Genomic DNA, 23,839 nt, shown 5'->3' with positions numbered 1-23,839 from the left:
GCGGCCTGGCATGCGGTTGGCACTTGAGATACATTTGTTCACTGATTAACTGATGAAGGTTGTTGTTATAAACAACAGATCACAAGAGCGGTTGGAAGTTAGATCAGACGAGAGCTCTCCAGCGGAGGCCTGGATTTGGGGCCCAAAGGCTTCCCCGTGTGACCTCGGACAGGAGACTTGGCCCCTCTGGGTAACACGAAGGGGTTAAACTCGATGCCTTCTAGGGGCCCTTCCAGCCCTCAGGCTCAGATTCCTGGCTTGGCGAGAGGCCCTGACTCTCCGCTGTCCGGGGGCAGACGGGGGGACAGACGGAAGCACCCCTGGTTTCTCTGATTTAATCATTGTAACTCGCCTGAACAAGCCTGGGAGGTACAGAGTATTAGTACCATTGCCCCCATTTTACGAATGGGCAAACGGAAGCCCAGAGGCTCAGTGACTTGTCTGAATGTACAGTTTTAAAGTGCCAGATTTGAGGGCTCTTCTGCTCTTCTTTTTTAACCCTTACCTTGAGCCTTATCATCATCATCCCCATTATTATTTTTACCAGGAGGAGGAGGAGGAGATAAGCCTGGGGACAGGCAGCGTCTCAGACTGAAGGTGGATGGGACTCTCCATCCCAGACTCTAAAGGAATAGAGCCAACACTGAAAAGGGCTGACCTCCAGCCCTCCCAGATACGTGGTGGGGCCAGGCTGGAAATCTCATCTCTGTTCAAGACTAGAGTGGCAAAGGCTAGGCAATCAGCCTTAAGAGATTTGCCCAGGGTCACCAGCCAGGAAGCATTGGAGGCCACATTGGAACCCAGGACCTCCGGACTTTGGGACGGGCTGCCCCCTCTTCTGTGCTTAGTGGAAAGAACTGAATCCAGGTCCGGAAGCCTGGATCTGGGTCGGTTCCCAGCAGGGTGACCTCAGGCAACCACTCAGCTTCTCAGAGAAGCAGCCCCTTTAGGGATATAAAGGGCTTAGCCCAGTGGCACTCCCAAGTGTGTGAGGGCAGTGTTTGTGAGCCAGAGCCCACGTAGAAGCTGGAGCTGCTATTATGGACTTCAGGAAGAAGCCAGAAACCCAAGGGGTACAATTACATGGGCAGAGTCCAGCCCCTGCAGGCCTCTCTTGGAGGAGAAACGCCTTCACTCCCCTCCTTGAGCTCTCCTCTGCAGAGCCTGGGATGGGAGAGTTCTGAGGGGCTCCAAGCCAGGACTCTCTATGGGGCTGCCCCAAACTGGAGTGGCTACCAGGGGCCCAGCCTCACTGAAGGAGCCTGATCCTCGGGTCTGGCTTTTGCTAATATACCAGCACCCCCCAACTATGCCTAGTGAGGGAGCAAAACAACACAGCCAGTCTACATTTCCCCCCACTATTACTCTCTCTCTGCCCCCCTCTTTCTCCCTCCCTCTCTCTCCCTCTCTCTCTCCCCCTCTTGTCTCTTTCTCTCCCCCCTCTTTCTCCCTCCCTCTCTCTCCCCCTCTTGTCTCTTTCTCTCCCCCCTCTCTCTCCCCCTCATGTCTCTCCCTCCCTCTCTCTCTCTCCCCTCTCTCCCCCTCCCTCTCTCTCCCTCTCTCCCTCCCTCTCTCTCCCTCTCTGCCCCCCTCATGTCTCTCTCTCTCCCTCTCTCTCTCCCCCTCTTTTCTCTCTCCCTCTCTCTCCCCCCCTCCCCCTCCCTCTCTCTCCCTCCCTCTCTCTCCCTCTCTGCCCCCCTTGTGTCTCTCTCTCTCCCCCTCCCTCTCTCCCTCTCTCCCTCTCCCTCCCTCTCTCTCTCCCTCCCTCCCCCCTCTCTCCCCCTCCCTCTCTCTCCCCCCTCTCCCCCTCCCTCTCTCCCCCCTCTCCCCCTCCCTCTCTCTCTCTCTCTCCCTCTCTCTCTCTCCCTCCCTCTCTCTCTCCCCCTCTCTCCCCCTCCCTCTCTCTCTCCCCCCTCTCCCCCTCCCTCTCTCTCTCTCTCTCCCTCTCTCTCTCTCCCTCCCTCTCTCTCTCCCCCTCTCTCCCCCTCCCTCTCTCTCTCCCCCCTCTCTCTCCCTCCCTCTCTCTCTCCCCCTCTCTCCCCCTCCCTCTCTCTCTCTCTCCCTCCCCCCATCTCTCTTTCCCATCCCTCCCCCCTCCCTCTCCCTCACTTCCTACCCCCACCCCCTTTTTTCTCTCTTTTAAAGTCGTCACTGGGGAGGGTTAAAAATAGGACAAAGGAAAGGAATGGACAAGCCTGGGAAGATTCGGTCACGTCATCGGCTTTTTGGAAACAAGTATTTGCACACACACACAGAAGGAGGAACATTCCTCCTTTCCTCCCCCAGTGGAGGGAGCCAGAGCCAGGGAGGCAGGCCAGCGTGTCCCTATCTGTATCTGGCCTGGCCAGGAGGGAGCTGTCTGGGAGTGAGCCTGACGGGGCCTGGAAGAGCAGCTGGCAGCCGCGCTGTCCTGAGGCGCCTCAGAACACAGAACGTGAGAGTTGGGCAGAGGATTCGGAGATGGCGCGTGGGCGGGAGAGAAGGGACCTCAGCCCTCCCGAGAAGGCTCGGGCCAGGAGCTAGTGGGATCTGGAGACAAGCAGAGAGCTCAGAGAGCCCCTGGGCCTACCCTAACCCGGCCCGCCTGGAGCAGAAGGCAAAGAAGACCCGGGGGAGGGGCTATGAGACAGTGGCAGCTCCAGGTCTAGAAAGCAGGCTGGTGCCCACTAATTCGGGGTCTCTCCGCGCTTCTGAGCGGCCCCACCAAAGCGGACGAATTCTCTCTGTCAAGGAGGGAGCACAGAAGGGCCTCGGAGGGCCTCGAGCCCACGTCGTGCCCGGCTGGGGTACGGAGCGGGAAAGATAAGAAGGGAGGCCCGATCATCTCGGCTCTAGAGCGGAATCCGCCAACATCCCAGAGTCTTCAAGGAGGGAAGAGACCTGGGAAGATGGACTCTATGAGCCGGGAGGGACGGACGTCGGAGCCCACAATGCCCCAGGTCAGCGCTGGGGGGACTGGGAAGAAATGAGGACGCTGAGCCGGGGGACGGGCCCACAGCGAGTGAGGTCCCAGGCGCCCGGATGCCCTCGCCAGGCCCGTCCCAGAATGCACCGGGCTTTTCCTGCACCTCAGGACGGCCGATCGGCAGAGGGACAGCCACAGGCGTGTTCGGTTCTCCATCCAGGCCGGGTGACAGCTTACCCCCTCTCCTTCTTCTTGTCAAAGCAGCTTTACAGGATAAACTTGCTGGCTTGGGGAGACCTCGCTGGCCGCCCCACCCCTCGAGAGTCCAAGGGAATTCCTAGCTTCATTATTGCAGGCGGCGGCAGCAAAGAAACCGCTGCCTCGAGACCGGCATTAGAAAACTGGCCGGGTGTGCCCCCCAGAGCACCCCAGCTAAGACACGATTCCTTTACATCACAAGAAGGGGCTCCCCTTCAGAGCCCGAGTGCCAGACGGCTGCAAGCCAGGGAGAGGAAACGTGCTTTGGATGGGGAGCCGGGGGACCCGAGTTCAAGTCCCAGCTCAGCCCCCAAATGGGAGATGTTGCACAGAAGGCTTCGCAGCTCTAAGTGTCTGGTGCCCCTCCTGTGAAGTGAGGGCTTTTCCCACTGTCAGTATTGGGGCCTACTACTACCACCATCCACCAGTCTGAAAAGATGCAGAATGGCTTGGAGGCTGCAGGTTCCTGCCTCCTTCCTCTCTCCAAAGTGATCTCCAACATGGGGAAGCGAGGCCAGAACAAGCACCTCGTGTAGTTATGGCTGGGGATTACTGAGCTTAAATGGCCTCTAAGGTTTCCCATTTCCAACATTTTGTACTCTGAGCTCCCTCCTGGTTCTGGCATTCTCTGTCCTAAAATGTCTCCCAGCTCTGACAAGCTATGTTCAGACAAGAAACATGGCATAATGGCGAGGATGCGAGCCCTTAGAATCAGGAAAACGTGGCTTCAAACCCTGCACCGAGCACTCCTTGGACAAGTCACTTGCTCTCTCTGGCTCTTTCAAGGGTTTGGATTCTGTGACTTCTAAGGCCCCTTTCCAACTGGATCTACCATCCTCTGATCCTTCCTGAGGCGCTCTCAGGCCTGACACTCTTCTAAGGCCCCTCACACTGGGACAGTTCCTGCCCTGAGGGCCCTTCCTGTTCTGATGGAGAACGGCAAAAGGAAATATTCAGAGTAGAACCCAGGATGAGCTGGGAGGCACCCAGGCTCTCTTGTCCAACAGGGCCCCTGAAGTCACGGCATCAGAAAGCAAGGGGATGGGGGAAGTGAGGTCTAAAGAAGAATGTTTAATGTGTTTGTCCTCCTCTTATATTCATATCCAGCCAAATAGCGCCTTTCTCCCCAAGTCATCAATGAAATAAATCGCCTCCATCCTTTCCAATATCCTCAGTGCACGATGAGAATTTAATCATTTCATTTCATAGATGGGGCAATGAGGCAGGAGGAGGGGGTCCAACCAATTAGCTTAGGTTGGTGCTCTTTCTCTGGACCCTCAAGTCTGGGGTCAAGTTTATTTATTTATTTATTTTTAACCCTCACCTTCCGTCATGGAATCAATATGTGTATGGGTTCCAAGGCTGGCAATGGGGGTTAAGTGACTTGCCCAGGGTCACACAGCTGGGAAGTGCCTGAGGCCAGATTTGAACCCAGGACCTCCCATCTCTGGACCTGGCTCTCCATCCGCTGAGTCAGCTAGCTGCCCCCGTAGGGTCAAGTTTAGACCCAGAATCCTGGAGATGGCTTCCAAGTCAGGGCATCACAAAACTTTTGAGCATATCACTGCTGTTCTTTCCCTACGCCTCGTTTCAGCTCAAGGCTAAGATCCAGCAACTCTTCCTCCGTTCCCAGGACCCTTAGGATGTTTGGTTTTTCCTTCCCAAACCAAGCCTCCCTGAAGAGGCCAGCGCTCATCCCATTCCAGAGAGAGAAGGAAAGAGAAGGGGTGTCCAGGCCAAGTTCCGATCCAAATTTGGCTTGTTCTCCTCCGCTTCGGCCAAGAGCTGCATTAGTCTAATGGCTGCTCAGGCTTGCAGGCCTGCCCAAACTCTTGCCCAGTCATGTCAGCCGTCGGCAGGGCCAGGGTGTCCTGAAGGTCCTCTGGATTCAATGCCTGACTCAATCCCTTAAGGCTCTCCCAGGATTCCAAATCTCCAGCCTTTCAAACTCCATTTTAGAGAATCCAAGGATTTTTTTAGAAGAGAATTTCAAAATCCTCGAGTCTGGTCCCTAGATTTTATAACGAGGAAATGAAGGCCAGAAGCCGTGGTCCACAAGGAGGAAGCAGCCGGGATGAATTCTGCCTTGGCTCTTTCCACTGCGCCATATTGATTCTCACCTTCCTTATGCCCATGCCTTTCCATCTCCTCCCAAAGCACGTTGTGACTCCTCTCTGGATGTCTGTCTATCCCCCCGGCTGTCCAGCTGCCTTCTTTTGTTCTTCTACACGATGACCAGTCCACTTTCTTTGTCATTGAAAGCATGGTGCTGCCCACTCCACAGCCCCCACAGCCGTGAATCCTTGGAAGCTCTTCTGTTTTCTGTGATTCACACCCAGCAAAGTAGGAGGAAAGTGGGCTGCAGAGCTCCCCGGAAGCCATGCTGCTCTTTTAGTGCTCCGAAAAGTCTTTCTGCCACTAATTTATTAACAATAATAGTCTCCCAGGCATGGTTCTGGGGATGCCAGGGAATAAATGGAGCAGCGGCTCCCCCAGGGAATAGGGGCTCTGCGAACGGTGCCTGGGGGATGTCTGAGAGAGAAGAGTCTCAGTAGAGAGGCCGTGGCCCATGCACGCTTCCTCGGAGTTCAGCTCCGCTGTGGAAGCCAGGGAGGAAAGTCCCTTCTACTTCCAATGTTCTAAGCCCTATGGTCGGTCCTAACGCCTCGGCTCCCTCCTCAGGCTCCTTCAGATCCAACGTTACACGTTTATCCTGGCTCTGAGGGTCTATGTTCCAAGTTCCCCGCCAATTCCAGCATTTTATAATTTTACGATTTCTAATACCATTTCCCACCTAGCCTCAAATAGCCTTAGAAAAAAAAAACAACACCCTGGGCCTGGGTCTGGAAGAAGCTCCTCCCAGGATCCTGGCTAAGAACTCCTCTGGGGAGAAAGGCCAGAGATCAAAAGAAGCCAGCAGCTTCTTAACCTCCTTCTATCCCCCCTCTCCCGCTCCTCAGAAAGGCTGGAAGCTGGAAGAAGGGGGGGATGGAGAAATCTTCTCTCCACACTTCCCACAACTCCCTGAGCCAGGGGGAGGGGAAGTAAAGGGAGCTGGGAGCCAGCAGGAATGTCGAGGTCAATAATGCAGTGGGGAAATGACTGTGCAAGGCTGGCTGGGCCTGAGCCCCTGAAGCCAGCTGGGCTTGGCTGGACTGTGGATGCAGTCTTTGCTGCTGGCTGACTGTTTGGGATCTTTCTCTCTCTCTCTCTCTCTCTCTCTCTCTCTCTCTCTCTCTCTCTCTCTCTCTCTCTCTCTCTCTCTCCCCCCCTCTCCTCTCTCTTTTCTTTTATTCTCTCTTTTCTTTCTCTCTCCTTTCTCTTTCCCTTCCTTCCTTCTCTTTCTTTCTTTCTTTCTTTCTTTCTTTCTTTCTTTCTTTCTTTCTTTCTTTCTTTCTTTCTTTCTTTCTTTCTTTCTTTCTTTCTTTCTTTCTTTCTTTCTTTCTTTCTTTCTTTCTTTCTTTCTTTCTTTCTTTCTTTCTTTCTTTCTTTCTTTCTTTCTTTCTTCCCCACCATCCCTCTCTTCTCCTTCCCTCTCTCACTTTCTAGCATTCCAAACCCTGTGTGTCATCACACCAGGCAGGGGCTGATAACGCAAGGTGCTCATACTCACACATGCCTCTTCCCCTCCAAAAGACAACCTTGTGGGGCTCTATGAGACATGGGTCTGGAGAGAAGAGGCTGACAAAGCAGAGCCTGCAGAAGCCAGGAAATCCATGCTGAAGTCATCGCAGTTGACTCATGCATTTTTCACATCCTGCCCTTAAAAGAATTCCAGGGACCCTAGGTCAAGAGAAATATGGAGGCCAGGCCAGAAGATTGTTATAGAGCCCTCAATTGGGCCCAGCCCCCAAAGGCTTTCAGTTGGGAATCAGAACCATCTCTGTAACAGCAGAAAGACTGGATTTGGGGTCCCAACATTTAAATTCTAATCTCATCGCTGCTACTGTTTGGCTGACCTTAGACAAGTCATTTTATTCCCTCGGGCTTCAAGGTGGGAGAGACTAGCTCAGATCATACGGTGGGATCCACGGATTTTTAAAACTCTCACCTTTTGTCTTAGAATCAGTATAGTGGATTTCACAAGCCAGTCGAGGGGGCCTGTGGCACATCTGGAGGGACCCCGGCGCCTGACACCTTGGATTCTACAGTCCCTCCCAGCGCTGACACCCTCTGTTCTAACTTTCTTAAGTATATTCTATTCTTTGGGGAACCCACAGTCTCCCTTTTAGCCCAGGCAAGAATCTGAAAGGCTGGAATTTCCTGTTCAGAGGCACAAATTTTCTGCTTCCCTCCCCTCAGAGCCCCCACCTTAGAGCTTCAAAGCCAAGCAAACAGGGCTGCAAAGTGATCTCTCGCCAGGGTGCTGGGGAAGACAAAGCAGCTCCTCCTCCTCTGGCTCCTCTAGGCCAAAGCCACCCCTTCAGCCTTCTCTTCTATTATTCAGACTTCTCCAGGCTGGACTCCAAGATCCAGCCCATGACAGCTGCCCCCCCAAAGGCCCCTGCCAGACCTGGGGGCCTCCGCTGCCTCCATTCTCTCTTCCTATTCACCCCAAGTTTGCGACGGGGCTCAGGCTGAAGCTTCTCCCAAGGTCCAACCCTCTCAGCTCCTACACTCTCTGGGAGGTAGCTTGGACTATATACATGGCGCTCTTTTAGCAATTCCCCAGGGGAGGCCCAAACTCCCCTCCAACCCAATGACAGAGCTCTCGAGGGAGCGGCCACTTCTCTCCTCCACGGACCAGGGATGACCTTTGGCTACTGAAGTCGGAGGAAGGCTCCCTTGTAGCCACAATCATAATAACGAAAGCTAGGACACATATCTCTTCCAGGCAGGGACTTTCCCCATGGCGGGGCAGCACAAGAAAATAAGTGGGAATTGGGAGGGAGATTGTCAGAAGCCACAGATGACACACACACAAAAATGAGAAATTCAGAAATACATAAACTATATGTATGCTATTATATAATATCAACACATTTTATCTTCTGATAAACATTTTGATTCAGGCTTTGAATACCTTAGATATATACAATTTCTTTCTTTTTTTTTTTAACCCTCACCTTCGGTCTTGGAATCAGTACTGTGTATTGGCTCCAAGGCAGAAGAGTGGTCAGGGCTAGGCAATGGGGGTCAAGTGACTTGCCCAGGGTCACACAGCTAGTAAGTGTCTGAGGTCAAATTTGAACCCAGGACCTCCCGTCTCTAGGCCTGGTTCTCCATCCACTAGCTGCCCCCTATAAATTTATTTTACTGTAAATGCCCCATAAAAGAAAAAGAAAGAAATCTAATTTCTTCTCTGGTATGAAGGGAAAGTTAAAAACTTTTACCCGAATTTTCCAGGTCAGGGAAGCAGAAATACGCTGCTCCCCCTCCTCTGGGATGCAGAAGGGATACCACTATTTCTTTTTTAATTTAGGTTTCATTATAAAGATATTTTACCAATTACATGTAATAACAAATATCCATGTGAGTTTTCTGAACTTATATAATCCAAATTGTCTCCCTCCCTACGACTCCCAGAGCTGACAAGCAATTCAATCTAATACCAGTATTTCTCTAGCACTCACTATGTGCCACACACTGTTCTAAGTGCTTTACAAACAATATCTCCCTTGATCTTATGACAATCCTGAGAGGCTGATGCCAATATTATCCCCCTTTTACAGATGAGGGAACTGAGGCAGACAGAAGTTAAAAGACTTGCTCAAAGTCACAGGGCTTAGTAAAGGTCAGAGCCACATTTTAAATCAGTCTTCCTAAATCCAAGGCTAGCACTCCGTGTACCGTAAAGCTAAGTCTATGTTCCACAACACAGCAGTGGGCACAGGGCCAGAATTCAAAGCCACCCGGGTCTAGTCTGTCCAGACTCCTGAGCATTGTGAATTCTTGCAGGCAGACATGGGGCTGGAGACCAAGTCATCGGAACCCAGAATGTCAGAGCTGGGAGACAGCTTAGAACAGGGAATGTCAGAGCTGGGAGAGACCTTAGAACAGAGAATGTCAGAGCTGGGAGAGCCCTTAGAACGGAGAATGTCAGAGCTGGGAGAGACCTTAGAACAGAGAATGTCAGAGCTGGGAGAGACCTTAGAACAGGGAATGTCAGAACTGGGAGAGACCTTAGAACAGAGAATGTCACAGCTGGGAGAGAGCTTAGAACAGAGACTGTCAAAGCTGGGAGAGACCTTAGAACAGAGACTGTCAGAGCTGGGAGAGAGCTTAGAACCAAGAATGTCAGAGCTGGGAGAGAGCTTAGAACAGAGAAGGTCAGAGCTGGGAGAGACCTTAGAACAGAGAATGTCAGAGCTGGGAGAGAGCTTAGAACAGAGAATGTCAGAGCTGGGAGAGAGCTTAGAACAGAGAATGTCAGAGCTGGGAGAGACCTTAGAACAGAGAATGTCAGAGCTGGGAGAGACCTTAGAACAGAGAATGTCAGAGCTGGGAGAGACCTTAGAACAGAGAATGTCAGAGCTGGGAGAGAGCTTAGAACAGAGAATGTCAGAGCTGGGAGAGACCTTAGAACAGAGAATGTCAGGGCTGGGAGAGACCTTAGAACAGGGAATGTCAGAGCTGGGAGAGACCTTAGAACAGAGACTGTCAGAGCTGGGAGAGACCTTAGAACAGAGAATGTCAGAGCTGGGAGAGACCTTAGAACAGAGAATGTCACAGCTGGGAGAGAGCTTAGAACAGAGACTGTCAAAGCTGGGAGAGACCTTAGAACAGAGACTGTCAGAGCTGGGAGAGAGCTTAGAACCAAGAATGTCAGAGCTGGGAGAGAGCTTAGAACAGAGAAGGTCAGAGCTGGGAGAGACCTTAGAACAGAGAATGTCACAGCTGGGAGGGACCTTAGAACAGAGAATGTCACAGCTGGGAGAGAGCTTAGAACAGAGACTGTCAGAGCTGGGAGAGACCTTAGAACAGAGAATGCCAGAGCTGGGAGAGACCTTAGAACAGAAACTGTCAGAGCTGGGAGAGACCTTAGAACAGAGAATGTCAGAGCTGGGAGAGACCTTAGAACAGAGAATGTCAGAGCTGGGAGAACCTTAGAACAGAGAATGTCAGAGCTGGGAGAGACCTTAGAACAGAGAATGTCAGAGCTGGGAGAGAGTTTAGAACAGGGAATGTCAGAGCTGGGAGGAAGTCTCAAACTCAGACTGTCAGAGCTGGGAAGCAGGTAGGAGGTCATCACAGTACAGATGAGAATGAATACTTAAGTCAAAGAGGAAGACGAAGTTTCTGATGCTTTAGCAGGAGAGGCAGGAATAGAACCCAGAACTCCTGAGAAACCCCCAAATGAAGGGCCTTTCCTCTACAAGCCTTATACCAGCCTGGCATCCTCTCCGAGGGGAGGAAGACCCCAAAGAGTGGGGTCCTTAGACCTACTGAAGCTGCCAAACAAATATTAGAAAAATTGTGCCTCAGAGCCTGATTTGGGGGTGTCTGGGGATAGAAAGGGTGCTGGAGGGAAGGGGTGGGGGTGAGGAGGCAGAGGAGCTGGCATGCTGGTGATTTGGCTCCCTGATTTTTCTCCTGGCAGCCTCTTCAGAGCGCACCCTTTTCTGGTTTCGGGGAGCTCATTCCCCTGCTGGGCTCCACAGGCTAGGTGTGCCAGGGCTCAGGAGAGTGGGAGTGGGCCTGACGGCATGTTGGAGCCCATCGCCGGGACTCGCAGATTACTCAGTCTAATCCCCCCCCCCCCCTCCTCTGCCATTTCATCTGCCTCCTAATCCGGAATTGGCTAACATGGGCCTTGGATGCCCCTCCCTGGGTCGGCCTTTGAGGTCTCCTCCAAATCTTTGATTAACTAATTCTGCCCTGATCAGGGCACTCTTCTGCCAGCATGTCTCTGGAGCCGCTCGAGTTTTCCCAAGTGCCTTCTAAATAGAGCTCCTGGGAGGGCCCTCAGGACTGCAAGGGGGCCCGAGGGGCAGCCGCCCCCTCTTCCTCGACCTCCGCCAGGGCCGATGCCGCAGAGCGGAGGGGATTCTTCTCTAAGGTGCCCCTACGTCGGGCCTCCCCGACCAGACCAGAAACCCACTCCACTGCCTTTGTAGAAATCGCTCAAAACCACCCCACCCCAAAGCCTCCTCTCCCCACTGCCCAGCCTGCCCAAGGCCCTGACCCGCTGCCCAGCCTGCTACACCTGGCTGCTCGAGCCACTCTCTGAAGGAAAGGAAAATTAAATGCCAACTGATTGTCTCTGTGGAGGCGATATTAATTTAATACAAATGCTCAACCAGGGCAGCCGATTCCATTACAGCCAGCCCTAATGGAACAACAAGCAGGCTCGCTCACCAGCAGCCACGACGGTAACCACAGAGGGCGGGTGACTGGGGAACAGCCCCCACCACGCAGGCACCGAGAGGCCTCCTCGGCAGGGTCGCCTCCATTTCAGCTCCCTTCTAACGTTCTAGGTTCTGCCTTCCCTGTGCAGCTCTGACCTTCTGGGTTCTAAGCTCCTTCCCAGTCCTGACATTCCCTGTTCTAAGCTCTCTCCCAGCTCTGCCATTCCCTGTTCTAAGCTCTTTCCCAGCTCTGACAGTCTCTGTTCTAAGCTCCCTCCCAGCTCTGACATTCTCTGTTCTAAGGTCTCTCCCAGCTCTGACATTCTCTCTTCTAAGCTCTCTCCCAGCTCTGACATTCTCTGTTCTAAGGTCTCTCCCAGCTCTGACAGTCTCTATTCTAAGGTCCCTCCCAGCTCTGACATTCTCTGTTCTAAGGTCTCTCCCAGCTCTGACATTCTCTGTTCTAAGGTCTCTCCCAGCTCTGACATTCTCTGTTCTAAGCTCTCTCCCAGCTCTGACATTCTCTGTTCTAAGGTCCCTCCCAGCTCTGACATTCTCTGTTCTAAGGTCTCTCCCAGCTCTGACATTCTCTGTTCTAAGCTCTCTCCCAGCCCTGACATTCTCTGTTCTAAGGTCTCTCCCAGCTCTGACAGTCTCTGTTCTAAGGTCCCTCCCAGCTCTGACATTCTGTGTTCTAAGGTCTCTCCCAGCTCTGACATTCTCTGTTCTAAGCTCTCTCCCAGCTCTGACATTCTCTGTTCTAAGGTCCCTCCCAGCTCTGACATTCTCTGTTCTAAGGTCCCTCCCAGCTCTGACATTCTCTGTTCTAAGGTCTCTCCCAGCTCTGACAGTCTCTGTTCTAAGGTCCCTCCCAGCTCTGACATTCTGTGTTCTAAGGTCTCTCCCAGCTCTGACAGTCTCTGTTCTAAGGTCCCTCCCAGCTCTGACAGTCTCTGTTCTAAGCTCTCTCCCAGCTCTGACATTCTCTGTTCTAAGGTCCCTCCCAGCTCTGCCATTCCCTGTTCTAAGCTCTCCCCCAGCTCTGCCACCCTGGGCTCCCAGGGCCCTCCCACCCATGGCTCCCTGGAATCGTGGCCACTCTAAGTTGCCATCAGCACTGGACACACACAGCTGTACAAAGACAAATGGGATGCCAGGCCCAAACTTAAGCTGAACGTAGCAGACAGGGAGCTGGGCAAAGAGAGGACGACGGGCTAGGAAGAGAGGGGCGAGGCCGGGGCATCTTGGAGGCCATCCTCCCTCTCCACTGCGGGGGAATGCAGAGAGCTCCACGGATGAGTGGGCACTGAGTGGTGCTTTGAGATCGCTTATGAAAGGGAGTGGGACCACATCAAGCAGCCCAGGTCCCCGGCCGCCTCCGCCACCCGATGCCAAGGGCCTCCCCCTGGTTGGAGAAGTTCAAAGCTGTTTGTGGGAGAAGCTCAGCAGCAGGCTTTAATGGGGAACAGTGAGGCCTTTAAGAACCCACACACCAGCCACCCCAAACCGACTCCCACCGGGACTCATTAGAAGCCTTTGTAGCCGGGGAGGGAGGGTGGACAGGAGGCTTTCTCGGGCTCTAGAAGTGGGCACTTAGCCCGCTGGAGGAGCCAGATGCCGCCCTCGAAAAGGCCCCAGAGCCCTCCACGGGTCCGGAGCTCCTGCCTGCGTGGCGGCTTTCCCGGGGCGCTGGGGTGCCGGATGAGCAGGCCTCGAAGCCGGGCTTGCCCCGGGGTTCCCCTCTCAAGCCCCAGCCAGCCCTAGCATTGTGGGTGCTGCCGCCTCTCCCAGGGGCTCCCCCGGCTCCTCCACTGCCCTCCGCTCTAGCTCGGACAGGGAGGGCTGCCTCATAAACCCTGGCTAAACAGTCTTCTTTTGATGCCCTCATTAACAAGCAATTACCCGGCACTTAACACTTGTCAAGGGCTTGGGGAGCGCTCACACTCCTGGTGACACCCTTGGAGGAAGCGCTGAATCCGGGGACACCCATCATTAGGCAGGCTCCCTCCCGGGGAGCCCGGGGGCACCGAGCCTACACCCACGCGGGCCCTGCCCACTGCAAACGGGGTCAATGGCACAGACAAAGGAGAGACCTGAATTCAAATCCCAGCGCTGGTAATTCTTGCTGTCCCGGTGTTTCAGAGCAAAACCCGTCCCCTCTGTGGAGCTCAGTTTCATTTTCTGTCAAAAGGAGAGAGGGGCCTGGCTTAATCAGGCACGGAGCCTCCAAAGGGCTTTGGGACCCAGAAGGGAAGCCCCAGGAACTCTCGGCCCTTGCTATTTCCCAGCTGAGGTTAACCAGCATTCAAGGCTGCAGCAAGGCACTGGGGTGGGGTATTTAGAGTCACCTCCCTCAGCGCTGGAGGGAAACCTCTCCGAGTGGCTGGAATGGCTTTTATCTGCCTTCTGTGGGGCTCCCCTCTGAGCCTGAGTGGGCCCCCGAGGCAGGGATCTTATCCTGCCTGGCAGAGCCTTCCTCCTTTCCTCCCAGGGCAGGGGAAGGGCATAATAGCTTTGGAATAGGAACGCCCTCTCTGCCTCAGTTTCCTCTTCTCTAAAATGGGGAGCAGGAGTTGGACTAGATGACCTCTAGGTTCTAACTCTACACTTTTGTGATTGCTCTCCAGTGGAGGAGCTCCCTGAAAGCAGGGACTGTGCGGCCGACAGGCACCCCCCCCCCCCCATCTGTGATATCTGTGATGTGGATGCTGTTCTTCCTCCCTCCTCCAGGCACACATCCACGCAGTTCTCAGAACTCTGAACCACACTGCCTCATTACTCAGAAGAGAAAGGCCAGAGAACAAAGCAGGCCAGACGGTTAGTTACTCCTTCCCCTCCCCCCAGAGTTCAGGAAGCTTTCTTCCTCTTAACTCGCCTCCATCCGTGAATGGGAGACTGGAGAGTCACCCCCAGACACGCTTAACCTCCGGTTCTTATCAGCGAGCTGGCGGGAGGAAGCTGGCTCAAAGCCCCCACCTCCCGCCCCTTCAGAAGCCAAGGTCTAAGCAACAAAGGCTAAATGTTCTAACAGCTGGCCTGGCAAGCAGGAATCTTGGTCCCTGAGGTTCTAGAGGAGGTCAGAGGTGGGAGAGACCTTAGAACAGAGAATGTCAGAGCTGGGAGAGAGCTTAGAACAGAGAGTGTCAGAGCTGGGAGGGAGCTTAGAACAGAGAATGTCAGAGCTGGGAGAGAGCTTAGAACAGAGAGTGTCAGAGCTGGGAGGGAGCTTAGAACAGGGAATGTCAGAGCTGGGAGAGACCTTAGAACAGGGAATGTCAGAGCTGGGAGAGACCTTAGAACAGGGAATGTCAGAGCTGGGAGAGACCTTAGAACAGAGACTGTCAGAGCTGGGAGAGACCTTAGAACAGAGAATGTCAGAGCTGGGAGAGACCTTAGAACAGAGAATGTCAGAGCTGGGAGAGAGCTTGGAACCCAGAATGTCAGAGCTGGGAGAGACCTTAGAACAGAGAATGTCAGAGCTGGGAGAGTCCTTAGAACAGAGAATGTCAGAGCTGGGAGAGACCTTAGAACAGAGAATGTCAGAGCTGGGAGAGTCCTTAGAACAGAGAATGTCAGAGCTGGGAGAGACCTTAGAACAGGGAATGTCAGAGCTGGGAGAGACCTTAGAACAGAGAATGTCAGAGCTGGGAGGGAGCTTAGAACAGAGAATGTCAGAGCTGGGAGAGACCTTAGAACAGAGAATGTCAGAGCTGGGAGAGACCTTAGGACAGAGAATGTCAGAGCTGGGAGAGACCTTAGAACAGAGACTGTCAGAGCTGGGAGAGAGCTTAGAACAGAGAATGTCAGAGCTGGGAGAGACCTTAGAATAGAGAATGTCAGAGCTGGGAGAGACCTTAGAACAGAGAATGTCAGAGCTGGGAGGGAGCTTAGAACAGGGAATGTCAGAGCTGGGAGAGATCTTAGGACAGAGATTGTCAGAGCTGGGAGAGACCTTAGAACAGAGAATGTCAGAGCTGGGAGAGACCTTAGAACAGAGAATGCCAGAGCTGGGAGAGAGCTTAGAACAGAGAATGTCAGAGCTGGGAGAGACCTTAGAACAGAGAATGTCAGAGCTGGGAGAGACCTTAGAACAGAGAATGTCAGAGCTGGGAGGGAGCTTAGAACAGGGAATGTCAGAGTTTGGAGGGAGCTTAGAACAGAGAATGTCAGAGTTTGGAGGGAGCTTAGAACTCAGAAAGTCAGATATGGGAGAGATCTTAGAAAAGAGAATGTCAGAACTGGAAGGGACATTAGAAAATGGAAAATCAGTTTGGATTAGACTGGATTAGAACTTAAAAATGTCAGAACCTGGAGAGACTTTGGAACCCTGAATGAAAGAGTGAAGAGGATTTTTAGAACCCAGAATGTCAGAATTAAAGGGGACATTAAGGATCATTAGAGCAATCATCTAAGGCTCAGAGAGGGAAAGGGGGTTGATCAGATAATAAGTAGCTGTCCAGGGCTTGAACCTGCATCTTCCAGTTTCATGATTCTAATTTAACAGGCTTATTAAGTCTTGGAAACCTGGAAGCAATGGTCAAATGATCCCCAAGAATGAGCAATGAGATGTCTCAATCCTTCTTAGGGGGTCTGTACCTTGGGTTTGTTCCTAAGCTCCTCCTCTGCTCCATGAGCCTCAGTTTCCCGGCTGTCAAATGGAGATAATCTTCCTGACCGTCCCTCCACCATGGGGCCGTAGGTAGCCTGAGACATTATGACAACATGAACAGCTCACAATAGACCCTTGGGGCAGTGCCATTTGTAAAGGGGGGGCTCTGGTAATGACAGTCATCCTCAGTGCCTTCCTGTCAGTATTTTCATGGCTGCCCTAGATCTGAAAGGAAATTGAACGCTGAAGAACTGAAAAACCAAGGAGAGAAGCGACAGAGCTCGCAGCTCCCAGCAGAGGCAGGCCACTCCTAGGACTGAATATTGCATACATTGTCAGATGAGGTCACTCTAGTGGAGGTTTCTGCTTAAATTTTTTTTTCTTGTCACAAGGGAGGAGTCAATCTGGAGCGGGCCAGGGAGCGACTGATGTAACAGACAAAAAGCATCAGGAAGATGTTTCCTTTTTACAAAAAAAGGAAAGAAAAGGCACAAAATCAGCCCGATCCCTCCCAGCCCTCCAGGTTTTCAGTGTGTCCCTTTTTTCTCTCTCATTTGCGAGGCACCAATGGCTCCCCCCAGCCTCGTCACTGTGTTTACAGAGAGCTTTGGGGAAAAGGAGCCTCCTCCACTCCAGGGCCTATTTTGGACACTAATGGGCAGGTTGGGTCCCCTGGGTTGTTTATGACTGCTGCCTGTGATTCCACGTCCAGGTAAACAAAGGCACCCTGCAATTGGGAGCACTGAGGCTAATCCTTCCACTGTGACCTCCCTCTGGGCAGGTTCCTTCGCTCTGGGAGAACCGTGGGTTCCCAAAGACACTACCCCACCATGGTACCTCACCAGCCTGCCTCTCCCTCCCTCCTTCCCTTTCTCTCTCTGTCCTCTCTCCTCCTTCGCTCTCCCTCTCCCTTTTCTCCCCCTCTCTCTTTCCTTTCTCTGTCTGTCTCTCGTTCTCTCTTTGCTCCACTCTGTCTAGCTTTGTCTGTCCGCTTTTCTCTCTCAGAACTCTTATCTTCTGTCACAGAATCAGTGCTAAGTATCAGTTCCAAAGCAGTAAAACAGTGGGCAATGGGGGTTAAGTGACTTGCCCAGGGTCATGCTATTAGGAACTGTCTGAGGTCAAATTTGAACCCAGGACCTCCCATCTCCAGGCCTGGCATTCTATCCACAGAGCCACCCAGCTGTCCCAATTAGTAGAGTCTCAATTGGCCTTCCTGCTTCTACTTGCTCCCCATCCAATCCGCCTTTGACCTAGCTGCCAGCCTAAACTTCCTTATATGTAGCAATGCACTCAATCTCTTCTCTTCTCAAGCATTCACTACTGCCTGACAAGGAAAAGTCATGTTCTTTGGGAGGCAGCCTGCTGTAGTGCAAAGACTGAGAGGCTCAGGGTCAGAATGGGGTCTAGATTCAAATTCTGCCTCTAATATTTTAATAAGTTGTACAACCACAGGCAAAACATTGAACCACTCAATCTCAGTTTCTTCACCACAGGACCCATTGAGATTTAGGTCTGGAAGTTGCCTTGAAGGTCTTCTACTCCAACCTCCTCCTATTTTCCATGAGGAAACAGGCCCAAGGAAAGGGACTTGTCCAAGGTCACTAAGGTAAGACATGGAATAATCCCTGTAGGACCTTCAGCACCAGCTTGTTGAAGACTGAATGAGATAACATAAAAAGTGTTTCATTTTTGACTAGCATTTAAGGCCCACTCCAACCTAGTTCTAGCTTTCTAGCCATATCGTATATACTGTTCCCAGATTACTCTATAGTTTGGCCAAACTAGGACGCTCTCTGACCTCCTGACCGTGCCCCATACTTTCCTACCTCCAAGTCTTTGCTCATGCTGTTTCCTACTCCCTTTTCCTTAATTCAGCTATGTACTCTAGAACCCGACTCAAACTCCATCTCTAGGAAGCTTATCCTGACTCTCACCAGCAGCACCATTCTAGCTGTGTGACCTCCAGCAAATCACTCCGCCTTTCTGAGCCTCAGTTTTCTCATCTATAAAAGGGGGTGATAATACATTGATGACTAACTTCCCAGAGCCATTGGGAGGAAAGAACTCGGTAAATCTGAAAGTGCTACGGAGGTAGCATAGTGGACTGAGAGCCACGTCTGGAGTCGGGATGACTCAGGTTCAAACCTAGCTGTGTGATCCTGGGCAAATCACTTAACCCCATTGCCTCGCCCTTGCCACCCTTCTGTCTTAGAACTGAAACTAAGACTATAGGTAACTGTCAAAAAACAAAATGGAATAATATACTCTGTTAATATATTAATCAATATATAAATAAAATGAAATGAAATATGGATGTGGGACCTGATCTCTGATTTCCCTGGTAGGGAGAACTCTAGGTGAAGAAACTCCCTCCACTAATCCAGCCTGGCATCTTCTCTGCCACTAATAGTGTGCCCACATCACTGAGAAGTGAAGTAACTCAGCTACAGTCCCACAGCCGGTCTGTGCAAGAAGCAAAACTAGAACTCGGTTCTTCTCATCCGACCTCGAGGCTGGCTCCCTGCCCATGACACCATGCTGAATCCTAGTGAAGCGTCTGCTGCCTCCCGGACTTTGTTTGCACAAGGCAGGTCCTACATCTTCCATGACTCAGCCCCTCCAGCGCTCCTCCAGGGAACCTGGCCTCCCCAACCTCTCCAGTCCAGAAGTGGGGGAGTACAATGGTGGTGCAAGACAATGGGGTGAGTCAGCACCCCTGGGATGGTCTCCCAAACCTTGGCACCCACAAGCCACCATGCTGGTTCATCAGGAACTCCCCCCGCCCATCATGGAGCCTGTCTCCCACAACCCCCCACACTCCCGGGCCTCCCTCGGGTGGCTCATCACCACTCTCATTTCCATCGTGACCAGCCCATTTTACAGATGAGGAAGCTAAGACCCGGGGAGGGAAGTGCTTTGCATCTCCTCTGATCTTCCCCATGACCCTGAGAAGGCAGGCACCTGACAGAAGCGCAAACTGAGAGTCATCAAGGTGAAGTGACTGGCGGCGGAGCATGGATTGGAATTCCGAGTTTCCCCAGGGTAGACTGAGGGGTCTGGACTGCGCCATTTAACTCTAGAGAGGCCTTCCTGCCTTCAATCGTCCTGCGCTGCCTGGACCCCAGCCTCTGTCCCTCCCACAAAAGGGGGTGCACCTCCATTTTCTTGGGGTGAAGAGGCCCCCTTGTGGAACAGTCTCTGCTCCCGATGGAGGAGGAAGGGAGGACAAAGGAAGGAAAACACCAGGGAAGGCGGTTTATAAAAGAGCAGGCGGCTGGCTCTGGCTCGGGAAGCCCCATCCCGCTGGCCTGCCCGCCCGCCCGCCCGCCCGCCCTTGTGTGTTACGCTGTAATTGTCATAACTGGAGGTGAAATACACCAGACTCCTGGCTCCCCGGAACAGGTAATTAGACTGGTAATCGCCTGTTCCAAGCGGAGGGGATTAGCTGACTAAATACTGCTCAAGGGAACAGACTCATTATTTAATATCAGCCTCATGTTGTGGCAGAGGCAAAACCCTAAACTTTACATGAAAAAGTGGTGAGGTCGTCTCCCCTCCCGGCCTCCCTGCTGCGGCCTGGCTGCTCCCGGCCTGCCTGAGGGACCGAGGCAAAGGGAACCCGGGCACGTGGCTGCCCAGCTGGAGCAGGAAAGGGACAAAGCCCCTCATCCAGGCAGGGAGGAGAGGGAAGACCACAGGGCCAGGGATCGGAAGGCTGGCCTGAGAGCTGGTCCTGCTGCTGCCTGGCTCCACATCCTCCATGAGTCCTTTGGCTACGCTGACCTTGAGCTTCCTTATTTGGGAGGTTCTCTACCAAAGCCATCTTCCAGGGCCCCACTGGGACACGTGGGTGGCTTCCATGGGGCAAGGGGTCTGCCCAGTTCTACTGGGAGACAGGGAGAGATTGGCACGTGAGGATCAGCCTAGTTCAATCATCAGGGATGCTTGTCCCCAAGTTGGCTGGCTACAGGGTGAATTTTTATGTAACAACAATACTCCAAGTCTACCTTCTAGAAGGGTGAAGATCTCTTTTCAATGAGGAGAGAGAGAGAAAAAGAGAGAGAAAATGAGGAAGGAAGGAAGGAAGGAAGGAAGGAAGGAAGGAAGGAAGGAAGGAAGGAAGGAAGGAAGGAAGGAAGGAAGGAAGGAAGGAAGGAAGGAAGGAAGGAAGGAAGGAAGGAAGGAAGGAAGGAAGGAAGGAAGGAAGGAAGGAAGGAAGGAAGGAAGGAAGGAAGGAAGGAAGGAAGGAAGGAAGGAAGGAAGGAAGGAAGGAAGGAAGGAAGGAAGGAAGGAAGGAAGGAAGGAAGGAAGGAAGGAAGGAAGGAAGGAAGGAAGGAAGGAAGGAAGGAAGGAAGGAAGGAAGGAAGGAAGGAAGGAAGGAAGGAAGGAAGGAAGGAAGGAAGGAAGGAAGGAAGGAAGGAAGGAAGGAAGGAAGGAAGGAAGGAAGGAAGGAAGGAAGGAAGGAAGGAAGGAAGGAAGGAAGGAAGGAAGGAAGGAAGGAAGGAAGGAAGGAAGGAAGGAAGGAAGGAGAGGAAAAGGGGAAAAAGAGAGAGAAGGAAGAGGGAAAAAAAGAGACAGAGAGAAGAGAGAGGGAAGGGGGAGAAGAGAGAGAAAATCCTCACTACTATGATCCAGCACAACTGAGTTCTGAACCTCAGTTTCCTTATCTGTAAAACAGGGATAATAGTACCTATCTCCCAGGGTTGTTTTAGCCCATCAAATGAGAGATTATTTATAAAGTATTTTGCTTCAAGATAATGTTTAACTTTAAAGCATTATCTAAATGCTAGCTACTGTTAAACCTATGATCCAGTAATTCATCCAGCAAGAGTGAAGGAAAGGAATAAGGATAAGAAAAAAACAAAAAAAGCATGTGCCTAACAGATATGAGCCAAGAACAGACATAGTTTTTCTTTTGGGCTCTAGGACTCTCTCTTCCTCCTCCTGAGACCTGGTCCTCTGATCTCTCAAAGACTGAAGAGAGGTAAGGGCTAGACAATGAAGATTAAGTGACTTGCCCAGGGACACATAGCTAGAAAGTATTCAAGGCCAGAATTGAACCCAGAACCTAATAGGTCTGACTCTCAATTGACTGAGCCACCTCACTGCCTCCCTCACTGTCAGCAATTATTATTATTTATAATTATTTTTCTCATTGAGAGTCAGCATGTTGTACAGGAGCGAGAGCTAGCAGGAACAAGGAAGACCTAATCCCATCTCTATAACCCTGGGCAAGTCATAGCTTTACAATGCTTTAGACAAGACTATAAATTGCAGAAAAGGCCTGCCCAAAGTAGGCACTTAGTACAAGGTTGTCAAATTGAAATGAATTTGTCTACCAGTCAGAAGACAGCTGAAGGAGCACTGAACTTGGAGTCACAATTCCTGAGTTCCAATCCTGCTTTGCCCACTGTGTGCCCTTTATCAAAGTCACTTAGCTCCTCTGGGCCTTACTTTCCTTCTTTGTAAAATGGCCTACATGATCTCTAAGGTCTATTTTAGCTCTAAATCAATGATTTGATGAATCGATGAGTATATGGACAAATCCCAAATCCCACTTGAGGAACTAATGATGTAGAGATGGACTCCTGTTATAAAGTGGGCTAAGGATTCCAAGTGCCCAGGCATTGTGCCTCTGGCCTCAGCTGCCTGCCCTAGAGGTCACTGGCTGGCTTTAGAAACCTTCTCCCTCCTCGCCCTTTCCCCTCCTGCCTCCCCACCAAAATCCCACAATCACTTCTCTTCAATAACTCTTCTCCTTGGGACAGATGGGAGCCGGTGTCCTCAGCCTCAGAACCAGATGGCCCAAGCACATTCTGGGGCCAGAAGGGGCTCGGACACCAGATCCCAGCTGGGGAGGCTGGCCTTCTCATTCCACCGGGGCATTTAACCCCTTCTCAGACTAACAGCCTCTTGGGGAAGGCATCTAAATTAGGTCTCATTATTATCGATGCCCCAGCACTGTCGACAGCCTCACTTCCTGCCCCAAATCCATCACGGTCAAGCTGGAGAGAACCAGGGGGCCGGTGAGCCCTCCCTGAAATATCCCAAAATTCTGAGCCTTCCAGGTTCTGCTCTGCCTGGGCCTCTCTCCCAGGGACATTAAGGAGAACAGCAGAACCATGTCAGAGACCTCAAACCCAAGTCCAAGGAGGGCTCTTGCCAATGACCCCGGGGGCAGCAAGTGATCCCTGTGCTAACCCTCACTTTCTTAGTCCAACTAATTCAAAGCAATGTCTATGGATGTGCCAGCCATCGGGAGAGACTTGTGCCAGGGCCACAAAGCCCTCCCTACCCCAAAGGGTACAATATACCTATGGCCTGAGGATTGAGGCAGGGCAGGGTCAGGAAAGGCTTCCTGGAGTCTAAGAGATGGAGGAGAGGAAGGAGTACATCCCAGGGCTACACGGCCGCCAGTGGGGCAGAGACAGAGCTGGAAGATGGCACAGTGGGGGCAGTCTGGGTGGACTGAGGCATCCAATCCAGGAGAGACCACTGGAAGCCAGACTGGATGGAGAGTGAAGGTGCATTCTCTTCAGAGGAAGAGAGGGAGTAACATGGAAGGAAAGAAGAAGGGGAGAAAATGGAAGCAGGGGGAGACCGAGGGATATGCTAGGTAAGGAAGAATGAGGATTTACTCTAGGAATGGAGGGATGAATGCTAGAGAGAATCCTGATCCACAAGACTAGGGGCTTAAAGAGGAAAAAGCCCATGGGAGAAAATGAGATCATAATATTGAATGAGAAGAGAAAAGGGGCCAGAAGAGAGCCCTGGGTGAGAGGTGGTTACCCATCTATCTAAAAAATAGGGAAAAAAAAAAGTTCTCAATTACAAGACGACCTTCCCCGGGTTTTCGTGAGGGAGGGAACATGACAGAAGGGAAGATACCATTCTCTGCCTGCCTCCAAGGCTTCCGCTGTCTCTAGCAGGTCCTGCACTCACCTGGAAAGGCTTAGGGTCTGGGCCTGGTGATACACAAAGATGAGGGGCCTCCATCTATCAGTGAAAGGAGCTCCCCAAAGGCATCACAGGAACACTCATTTTACAGATGGAGAAATGGAGGCCCAGGTTGTGACTTGACCAAACACAAGGAGCAGAATTCACACCCAGATCTTCTGACTCCAATTCCAGGCCTTCCCTCACTACTTTTTTTAAACACTCTTACCTTCTGGCCTACTAACAACTCTAAGATAGAATTGCATAAAGGGCTGGGCAATTGCCCAGCTAGGCAGTGTGAGAAGCCAGATTTGAACTCAGGAACTCCAGACTCCAGGCTTGGTGCTCTGTCCTTTTTGCTACCGACCTGCCTCTTCCCTCACTTTTAACCATTTAAAACAATTTTAAAAGTTTCAAAAGCACTTTCTTATAATCAGCCTTCAAGGCGAGCAATGCAACTCTCATTACACTATTTTTATTTAATTTGGAGGAGGAAATGAGGGAGAAAAGACTTCCGTGAGGCCTTTTGTTCCTTTCCCTTCACCTCTCTCTAAGCTCCCTCTCACCAGATGGCAGGGGCCCCAGAGCTCTGGTACAACTTCTCTTCAGAAGGAGGAAGGAGGGAATGGATCCTGCCGGATCCCCTGACAAAGCTTCCCTGGGGGAGCCAAGGGGCAGGTGCTGGGTCCTTAGACGCCCATTAGGACCGCAGGCCCCATGCCAGAGGCTCAATATCACCGTGAGGATGCCCACCAGCATATGGCACCGGGCTGTCCCAAGGCAGACGGGGCCTCGGCATGAAGGGCTCCCCCCGAGGGCCCTCCCTCCCCCCCCCCAAGC

At 52.1% G+C, this 23,839-nt stretch overlaps 1 protein-coding gene and 1 long non-coding RNA gene across 3 annotated transcripts in view; one reads left to right on the top strand and one right to left on the bottom strand.

Moving 5' to 3' along the window:
* The window catches only part of IFFO2 (intermediate filament family orphan 2), a 60,136-nt gene that overhangs the window by 16,051 nt on the left and 20,246 nt on the right, over positions 1-23,839 (bottom strand). Inside the window, exon 1 of one of the 2 annotated variants that reach the window (XR_008911552.1) lies at positions 6,777-11,981. The exons of the other annotated variant lie outside the window; for it this stretch is intronic. The gene's annotated coding sequence lies outside the window, so the exon portion shown is untranslated. Of the gene's footprint in view, positions 1-6,776; positions 11,982-23,839 lie in introns of those variants that run through there. 2 annotated transcript variants of the gene reach the window in all.
* LOC130453892 (uncharacterized) lies at positions 16,233-19,817 on the top strand. Its single transcript, XR_008911553.1, has 3 exons — positions 16,233-16,419; positions 17,557-17,669; positions 18,409-19,817. It is a non-coding gene; the product is annotated as an uncharacterized LOC130453892 (long non-coding RNA).

Source organism: Monodelphis domestica, chromosome 4, assembly GCF_027887165.1.
Source record: "Monodelphis domestica isolate mMonDom1 chromosome 4, mMonDom1.pri, whole genome shotgun sequence".
Classification (NCBI taxonomy): domain Eukaryota; kingdom Metazoa; phylum Chordata; class Mammalia; order Didelphimorphia; family Didelphidae; genus Monodelphis; species Monodelphis domestica.
This window is presented reverse-complemented; position numbering and strand designations above follow the sequence as displayed.